The 9433-nt window shown below is 40.9% G+C and overlaps 1 pseudogene; it reads left to right on the top strand.

Annotated features, from left to right (window-relative positions):
• The first annotated feature begins 4722 nt into the window (after positions 1–4722).
• On the top strand, positions 4723–4825 carry LOC130336636 (U2 spliceosomal RNA; annotated as a pseudogene).
• The last annotated feature ends 4608 nt before the right edge of the window (positions 4826–9433 follow it).

Below are 9433 nucleotides of genomic sequence, written 5' to 3'. Positions count from 1 at the left end.
AATTAAAACAAATGTTGCCAGCCAGCCATTCCTTGCAATAATGGATAGGACATCAGCTATGAGGCATTTGTTTGTACAAACTGCTGCTCACGACTAATGTTGTAATATAGTGTCTCCATCTGCTGGTGGTATTGAATAAGCAATAGTGCAATGATAGGGTCTGAAAAAGGAGTAAAATAAGAAGCAGCAGCATAGGAAAAAAGGAGGAAAGAAGGAAAACATGGAGAGAAGAAGAAAAGAAGGTAAAAAAAAGGTGAAAACATGTTTAAAAAAGTATTTCCATCTCTCTCTATATATGTATATATATAGTTACATAGTTAGTATGGTTGAAAAAAGACATACGTCCATCAAGTCCAACCAGGGGATTGAAGGGAAGGATGTAAGGGGATAAGGGAAAGGGATGTAGTTTTATAGTTCTGCATAAGCATTAATGTTATTTTGTTCCAGGAATGTATCTAACCCTGCTTTAAAGCTGTTAATTGTTCCTGCTGTGACCAGTTCCTGAGGTAGACCGTTCCATAAATTCACAGTCCTCACGGTAAAGAAGGCGTGCCGCCCCTTTAGACTAAACCTTTTCTTCTCCAGACGGAGGGAGTGCCCCCTCGTCCTTTGGGGGGGTTTAACCTGGAACAGTTTTTCTCCATATTTTTTGTATGGGCCATTTATATACTTATATACGTTTATCATATCCCCCCTTAAACGTCTCTTCTCAAGACTAAACAATTGTAACTCCTTTAATCGCTCCTCATAGCTAAGATGTTCCATGCCCCATATTAGTTTAGTCGCGCGTCTCTGCACCCTTTCCAACTCCGCAGTGTCCCTTTTATGAACAGGCGACCAAAACTGAACAGCATATTCCAGGTGAGGCCGTACCAATGCTTTATAAAGGGGGAGTATTATGTCCCTGCCCCTCGAGTCCATGCCTCTTTTTATACATGACAATATCCTGCCGGCTTTGGAAGCAGCAGCCTGACATTGCATGCTATTCTGTAATCTACAAGTACACCCAGATCCTTCTCTACCAGTGACTCTGCCAGTTTAATCCCCCCTAAGACATACGATGCATGCAGGTTATTAGTACCCAGATGCATAACTTTACATTTATCCACATTGAACCTCATTTGCCAAGTGGATGCCCAGACACTTAGTCTATCCAAGTCATCTTGTAACTTATGCACATCCTCTATAGACTGTACCGTGCTACAAAGCTTGGTGTCATCTGCAAAGATAGAAACAGAGCTGTTAATACCATCCTCTATATCATTGATAAATAAATTAAACAGCAGCGGTCCCAGTACTGAACCTTGGGGTACACCACTAATAACCGGGGACCAATCAGAGTACGAATCATTGACCACCACTCTCTGGGTACGATCCATGAGCCAGTGTTCAATCCAGTTACAAACTAAAGTTTCCAAGCCCAAGGACCTTAACTTACCTGTCAGATGTCTGTGAGGGACAGTATCAAACGCTTTGGCAAAATCCAGAAACACTATATCCACAGCCATTCCTCTGTCAAGGCTTCTACTCACCTCTTCATAAAAGCAAATTAGATTGGTTTGACAACTTCTATCCTTAGTAAACCCATGCTGGCTATCACTTATAATACTATTATCCCCTATGTATTCCTGTATGTAATCCCTTATAAGTCCTTCAAACAATTTACCCACAATGCACGTTAGACTTACCGGTCTATAATTGCCTGGCGAAGACCTAGAGCCCTTCTTGAAGATTGGTACCACATTAGCCTTGCGCCAGTCCCTTGGCACAATACCAGACACCAGAGAATCTCTAAATATCATGAACAACGGTACCGATATTACTGAACTTACCTCTCTAAGAACTCTTGGGTGTAGTCCATCCGGCCCTGGAGATTTGCTTACATTTACTTTACTTAACTTACCTTGTACCATCTCTACATTAAGCCAGTTCAATACATTATATGATGTGTTACCAGCACTGACCTGGCCAATGTCAGCTCCTTCTTCCATAGTATATACAGAACTAAAGAACCCATTCAGTAGCTCCGCCTTCTCTTGATCGCCCGTGACAACCTCCCCATTATCATTATTAAGGGGTCCTACATGCTCTGTCCTTGGTTTTTTTGTATTTATATATCTAAAAAAATATTTAGGATTAGTTTTGCTTTCTTCGGCCACCTGTCTCTCATTTTGAATTTTTGCTGTTTTTATTACATTTTTACAGATTTTATTAAGCTCCTTGTACTGTTTAAATGTTATAGCTGACCCATAAGATTTGTATTTTTTGAAGGCTATTTTTTTGTTGTTTATTGCTCTTTTAACCTCATTTGTCAGCCATGTAGGATTTAGTTTTAATCGTTTATATTTGTTCCCCTTTGGTATATATTTAGCTGTATAGTTATTTAGAGTTGATTTAAAGATGTCCCATTTACCTTCTGCATCAGCATTTGAGAACACCTCCCCCCAGTCTATGTCCTGTAGTGCAGCCCTCAACCCAGGGAAGTTTGCCTTTTTAAAGTTATATGTTTTTGCTTTCCCCGTCTGTCTTTGTTTTCTACATTTTAAGTCAAAAGTAACTATATTGTGGTCGCTATTACCAAGGTTTTCCCGCACAGTTACATTACCAACCAGCTCTGCGTTGTTGGAAATGATCAGATCCAACAAGGCATCACTTCTTGTTGGGTCCTCCACAAACTGGCCCAGAAAATTATCCTGCAATAAATTTAGGAATTGTCGCCCCTTTGTAGTTTTAGCCAACCCCGGACCCCAATCTATATCTGGATAGTTAAAATCTCCCATTATTACCACTGTACCTGCCCGGGCGGCCCTCTCTATTTGTTTATACAGCCGACCTTCTATCTCTTCAGTGATATTAGGGGGTCTGTAAATTACACCAAATATTATTTTTTCAGTATTTCCCTCCTTTTGTAATTCTACCCACAGTGATTCCACCTCATCAGAATCATCACACACTATGGCATCGTTCACACTGACTTTCATACCACTTCTTACATACAGACAGACTCCACCACCTTTTCTGTTCATTCTATCCTTGCGAAACAATGTAAACCCCTGCAGATTGACAGCCCAGTCATGCGAGGAGTCCAGCCATGTCTCAGTGACCCCAACTATATCAATATGTTCCTCCAGTATCAAGGCCTCAAGCTCCCCCATTTTATTTGCTAGGCTTCTGGCATTTGTGAACATACACTTTACATTTCCATTAAGTTTTACACATATAGTCTCACTAATGGGATTTTCAGAGTTATTGGGGTTAATGTCATTTTTTGAGTTATAAGGGCTAATTGTACTATTTAAGTTATTGGGGCTAATGGGATTTTTGAGTTATTGGGTCTAACGTTATTATTTAAGTTATTGGGGCTAATGGGATTTTTTGCGTTATTGCGTCTAACGTTGTTATTTAAGTTATTGGGGCTAACGGTATTTTTTGAGTTAATGGGGCTTATTGTAGTTATTGAGTTATTGGGGCTAATGGAATTTTTTGAATTATTGGGATTACAATTTTTCGGGCTACATTTATTTTTACAGCTGGTTTGTAACGCATGAATCTCCTTATCCACTGTTCTTAACCTCCCCCCACAGGACTCCTCTCCACCCGCCATTATGTCCTGACCCCTCTTACATAGTTACATAGTTACATAGTTAGTACGGTCGAAAAAAGACATATGTCCATCAAGTTCAACCAGGTAATTAAGGGGTAGGGGTGTGGCGCGATATTGGGGAAGGGATGAGATTTTATATTTCTTCATTTTATATTTCTTCATTCTCTCTAACCTATCCATCCCACTGTCTGCTTTCTTTGCTTTATTATCCTCCCCCCACTCACCTAGTTTAAATACATATATATATATATATATATTTAAAAGAAAAAAAAATTATATATATATATATATATATATATACATATAGAGAGAGAGAAAGAGATAGATAGATAGATAGATACACATACATACATACATACATACATACATACAACATACATACATACATACATATGTGTGTATTGTTGGAGTTGCAAACATGGGTGCACTTGACAAACTCAGTGCGGCTATTCCCCATTGAAAGATTGTTGCATCCAGGACCCTTAGCACTGTGATATGCTACTCAATACCACTGGCATGGCCAGGTGTAAACAACATCTGACCTTTGTTGTGTATGTAACCATGGAGATTGTGATGTCACCTAGGCCCACCAAAGAACAGCCTTGTCAGAAGCAGCACTGCCATGATCAGAAGCAGCAGCACCATAAGTTTTCAAATAAGCTGGATTTAACCAAGACAAGTGAGTCCAATAGGATGCAGGTATGTCCTCTATCCTTACAGCTTCCCGTGGCTGTTGGTTTTATACCGTTTGGGGACAGCCAAGGAGGCGTCAGCAGGCAACACAGGTAAGTGTGTGCTTGTGTGTGTGTGTGTGTGTGTGTGTGTTTCCTATGCAGATCCTAAACCCAGTATCAAATGCAAGTAGGAGGAGTGAGAAGGGTTCCTGCCAAAGCCAGGTTATGGATTGCATTTAAAAATGGTCCATCAGAGTGAAATGGACTCCCATCTTCCTGCTTAGCAATAATGATATGGGTTTAGGGTCTGCTGTGTGTACTGGTGGGTGACTGCCACCCAGCCAGAGTGTGTATGGGAGGCTGCCAGCCAGCCTCCCTTCCTACAAGTAGTGATGGTGCATGTGAAGGGGACAGCGTTGGTTCCTCCCCTTTCACAGTTATCACTTCTCATTCTTCCTTTTGGCTTGTATCAAATGTGGTGTCTGTTTATATCAGTTTAATATCTGATATGTCCCCTATCTGGTAGCATATATTAAATGCACCACCAGGGTTCAGTGTTGGAAAGAAAGATTACCTGTTTATTTGCTGCAGCTGCTTGCTGGCTAGTCCAGTGGGCCCCTACTGCAGGCAAAAGACAATAGGTGGTGCCGCTTGTGTCTGGCCCCTGTTGGAGCGACCAGGCACAGGACTGCTGCTGCTGAATGTCCTCTTTAATTGAATAAGCTCAGCAACCAGCACACCTGTGCAGGTTGGACATGACATGATAGGTAGCTGTCTTTCAGGTAGTGGGTGCTGAATCTTGTTAATTGACATGGGGGTGTCATTGCTGTTGATTGACCATGCATTGGTACTGTGGTATTGGAATAATTAAAACAAATGTTGCCAGCCATCCATTGCAATAATGGATAGGACATCAGCTATGAGGCATTTGTTTGTACAAACTGCTGCTCACGACTAATGTTGTAATATAGTGTCTCCATCTGCTGGTGGTATTGAATAAGCAATAGTGCAATGATAGGGTCTGAAAAAGGAGTAAAATAAGAAGCAGCAGCATAGGAAAAAAGGAGGAAAGAAGGAAAACATGGAGAGAAGAAAAAAAGAAGGTAAAAAAAAGGTGAAAACATGTTTAAAAAAGTATTTCCATCTCTCTCTCTCTATATATATGTATATATATATATATATATATATATATATATATATTTAAAAGAAAAAAATATATATATATATATATATATATATATACATATAGAGAGAGAGAAAGAGATAGATAGATAGATAGATACACATACATACATACATACATACATACATACATACATATGTGTGTATTGTTGGAGTTGCAAACATGGGTGCACTTGACAAACTCAGTGCGGCTATTCCCCATTGAAAGATTGTTGCATCCAGGACCCTTAGCACTGTGATATGCTACTCAATACCACTGGCATGGCCAGGTGTAAACAACATCTGACCTTTGTTGTGTATGTAACCATGGAGATTGTGATGTCACCTAGGCCCACCAAAGAACAGCCTTGTCAGAAGCAGCACTGCCATGAGCAGAAGCAGCAGCACCATAGGTTTTCAAATAAGCTGGATTTAACCAAGACAAGTGAGTCCAATAGGATGCAGGTATGTCCTCTATCCTTACAGCTTCCCGTGGCTGTTGGTTTTATACCGTTTGGGGACAGCCAAGGAGGCGTCAGCAGGCAACACAGGTAAGTGTGTGCTTGTGTGTGTGTGTGTGTGTGTGTGTTTCCTATGCAGATCCTAAACCCAGTATCAAATGCAAGTAGGAGGAGTAAGAAGGGTTCCTGCCAAAGCCAGGTTATGGATTGCATTTAAAAATGGTCCATCAGAGTGAAATGGACTCCCATCTTCCTGCTTAGCAATAATGATATGGGTTTAGGGTCTGCTGTGTGTACTGGTGGGTGACTGCCACCCAGCCAGAGTGTGTATGGGAGGCTGCCAGCCAGCCAGCCTCCCTTCCTACAAGTATTGATGGTGCATGTGAAGGGGACAGCGTTGGTTCCTCCCCTTTCACAGTTATCACTTCTCATTCTTCCTTTTGGCTGGTATCAAATTTGGTGTCTGTTTATATCAGTTTAATATCTGAAATGTCCCCTATCTGGTAGCATATATTAAGTGCACCACCAGGGTTCAGTGTTGGAAAGAAAGATTACCTGTTTATTTGCTGCAGCTGCTTGCTGGCTAGTCCAGTGGGCCCCTACTGCAGGCAAAAGACAATAGGTGGTGCCGCTTGTGTCTGGCCCCTGTTGGAGCGACCAGGCACAGGACTGCTGCTGCTGAATGTCCTCTTTAATTGAATAAGCTCAGCAACCAGCACACCTGTGCAGGTTGGACATGACATGATAGGTAGCTGTCTTTCAGGTAGTGGGTGCTGAATCTTGTTAATTGACATGGGGGTGTCATTGCTGTTGATTGACCATGCATTGATACTGTGGTATTGGAATAATTAAAACAAATGTTGCCAGCCAGCCATCCATTGCAATAATGGATAGGACATCAGCTATGAGGCATTTGTTTGTACAAACTGCTGCTCACAACTAATGTTGTAATATAGTGTCTCCATCTGCTGGTGGTATTGAATAAGCAATAGTGCAATGATAGGGTCTGAAAAAGAAGAAAAATAAGAAGCAACAGCATAGGAAAAAAGGAGGAAAGAAGGAAAACATGGAGAGAAGAAAAAAAGAAGGTAAAAAAAAAGGTGAAAACATGTTTAAAAAAGTATTTCCATCTCTCTCTCTATATATGTATATATATATATATATATATATATATATATATATATATATATATATATTTAAAAGAAAAAAAAATTATATATATATACATATACATACATATAGAGAGAGAGAAAGAGATAGATAGATAGATAGATACACATACATACATACATACATACAACATACATACATACATACATACATATGTGTGTATTGTTGGAGTTGCAAACATGGGTGCACTTGACAAACTCAGTGCGGCTATTCCCCATTGAAAGATTGTTGCATCCAGGACCCTTAGCACTGTGATATGCTACTCAATACCACTGGCATGGCCAGGTGTAAACAACATCTGACCTTTGTTGTGTATGTAACCATGGAGATTGTGATGTCACCTTGGCCCACCAAAGAACAGCCTTGTCAGAAGCAGCACTGCCATGAGCAGAAGCAGCAGCACCATAGGTTTTCAAATAAGCTGGATTTAACCAAGACAAGTGAGTCCAATAGGATGCAGGTATGTCCTCTATCCTTACAGCTTCCCGTGGCTGTTGGTTTTATACCGTTTGGGGACAGCCAAGGAGGTGTCAGCAGGCAACACAGGTAAGTGTGTGCTTTTGTGTGTGTGTGTGTTTCCTATGCAGATCCTAAACCCAGTATCAAATGCAAGTAGGAGGAGTAAGAAGGGTTCCTGCCAAAGCCAGGTTATGGATTGCATTTAAAAATGGTCCATCAGAGTGAAATGGACTCCCATCTTCCTGCTTAGCAATAATGATATGGGTTTAGGGCCTGCTGTGTGTACTGGTGGGTGACTGCCACCCAGCCAGAGTGTGTATGGGAGGCTGCCAGCCAGCCTCCCTTCCTACAAGTAGTGATGGTGCATGTGAAGGGGACAGCGTTGGTTCCTCCCCTTTCACAGTTATCACTTCTCATTCTTCCTTTTGGCTGGTATCAAATGTGGTGTCTGTTTATATCAGTTTAATATCTGATATGTCCCCTATCTGGTAGCATATATTAAGTGCACCACCAGGGTTCAGTGTTGGAAAGAAAGATTACCTGTTTATTTGCTGCTGCAGCTGCTTGCTGGCTAGTCCAGTGGGCCCCTACTGCAGGCAAAAGACAATAGGTGGTGCCGCTTGTGTCTGGCCCCTGTTGGAGCGACCATGCACAGGACTGCTGCTGCTGCTGAATGTCCTCTTTAATTGAATAAGCTCAGCAACCAGCACACCTGTGCAGATTGGACATGACATGATAGGTAGCTGTCTTTCAGGTAGTGGGTGCTGAATTTTGTTAATTGACATGGGGGTGTCATTGCTGTTGATTGACCATGCATTGGTACTGTGATATTGGAATAATAAAAACAAATGTTGCCAGCCAACCATCCATTGCAATAATGGATAGGACATCAGCTATGAGGCATTTGTTTGTACAAACTGCTGCTCACAACTAATGTTGTAATATAGTGTCTCCATCTGCTGGTGGTATTGAATAAGCAAAAGTGCAATGATAGGGTCTGAAAAAGAAGAAAAATAAGAAGCAGCAGCATAGGAAAAAAGGAGGAAAGAAGGAAAACATGGAGAGAAGAAAAAAAGAAGGTAAAAAAAAAAGGTGAAAACATGTTTTAAAAAGTATTTCCATCTCTCTCTCTCTATATATATATATATGTATATATATATATATATATATATATATTTAAAAGAATTTTTTTTTATATATATATATATATATATATATATATACATATAGAGAGAGAGAAAGAGATAGATAGATACACATAGATATAGATACACATACATACATACATACATACATACATACATACATATGTGTGTATTGTTGGAGTTGCAAACATGGGTGCACTTGACAAACTCAGTGCTGCTATTCCCCATTGAAAGATTGTTGCATCCAGGACCCTTAGCACTGTGATATGCTACTCAATACCACTGGCATGGCCTGGTGTAAACAACATCTGACCTTTGTTGTGTATGTAACCATGGAGATTGTGATGTCACCTAGGCCCACCAAAGAACAGCCTTGTCAGAAGCAGCACTGCCATGAGCAGAAGCAGCAGCACCATAGGTTTTCAAATAAGCTGGATTTAACCAAGACAAGTGAGTCCAATAGGATGCAGGTATGTCCTCTATCCTTACAGCTTCCCGTGGCTGTTGGTTTTATACCGTTTGGGGACAGCCAAGGAGGCGTCAGCAGGCAACACAGGTAAGTGTGTGCTTGTGTGTGTGTGTGTGTGTGTGTGTGTTTCCTATGCAGATCCTAAACCCAGTATAAAATGCAAGTAGGAGGAGTAAGAAGGGTTCCTGCCAAAGCCAGGTTATGGATTGCATTTAAAAATGGTCCATCAGAGTGAAATGGACTCCCATCTTCCTGCTTAGCAATAATGATATGGGTTTAGGGCCTGCTGT

Source organism: Hyla sarda, unplaced genomic scaffold (assembly GCF_029499605.1).
Source record: "Hyla sarda isolate aHylSar1 unplaced genomic scaffold, aHylSar1.hap1 scaffold_488, whole genome shotgun sequence".
NCBI lineage: Eukaryota > Metazoa > Chordata > Amphibia > Anura > Hylidae > Hyla > Hyla sarda.
The sequence above is the reverse complement of the archived record's forward strand: the minus strand, read 5'-3'. Positions and strand labels throughout refer to the sequence as shown.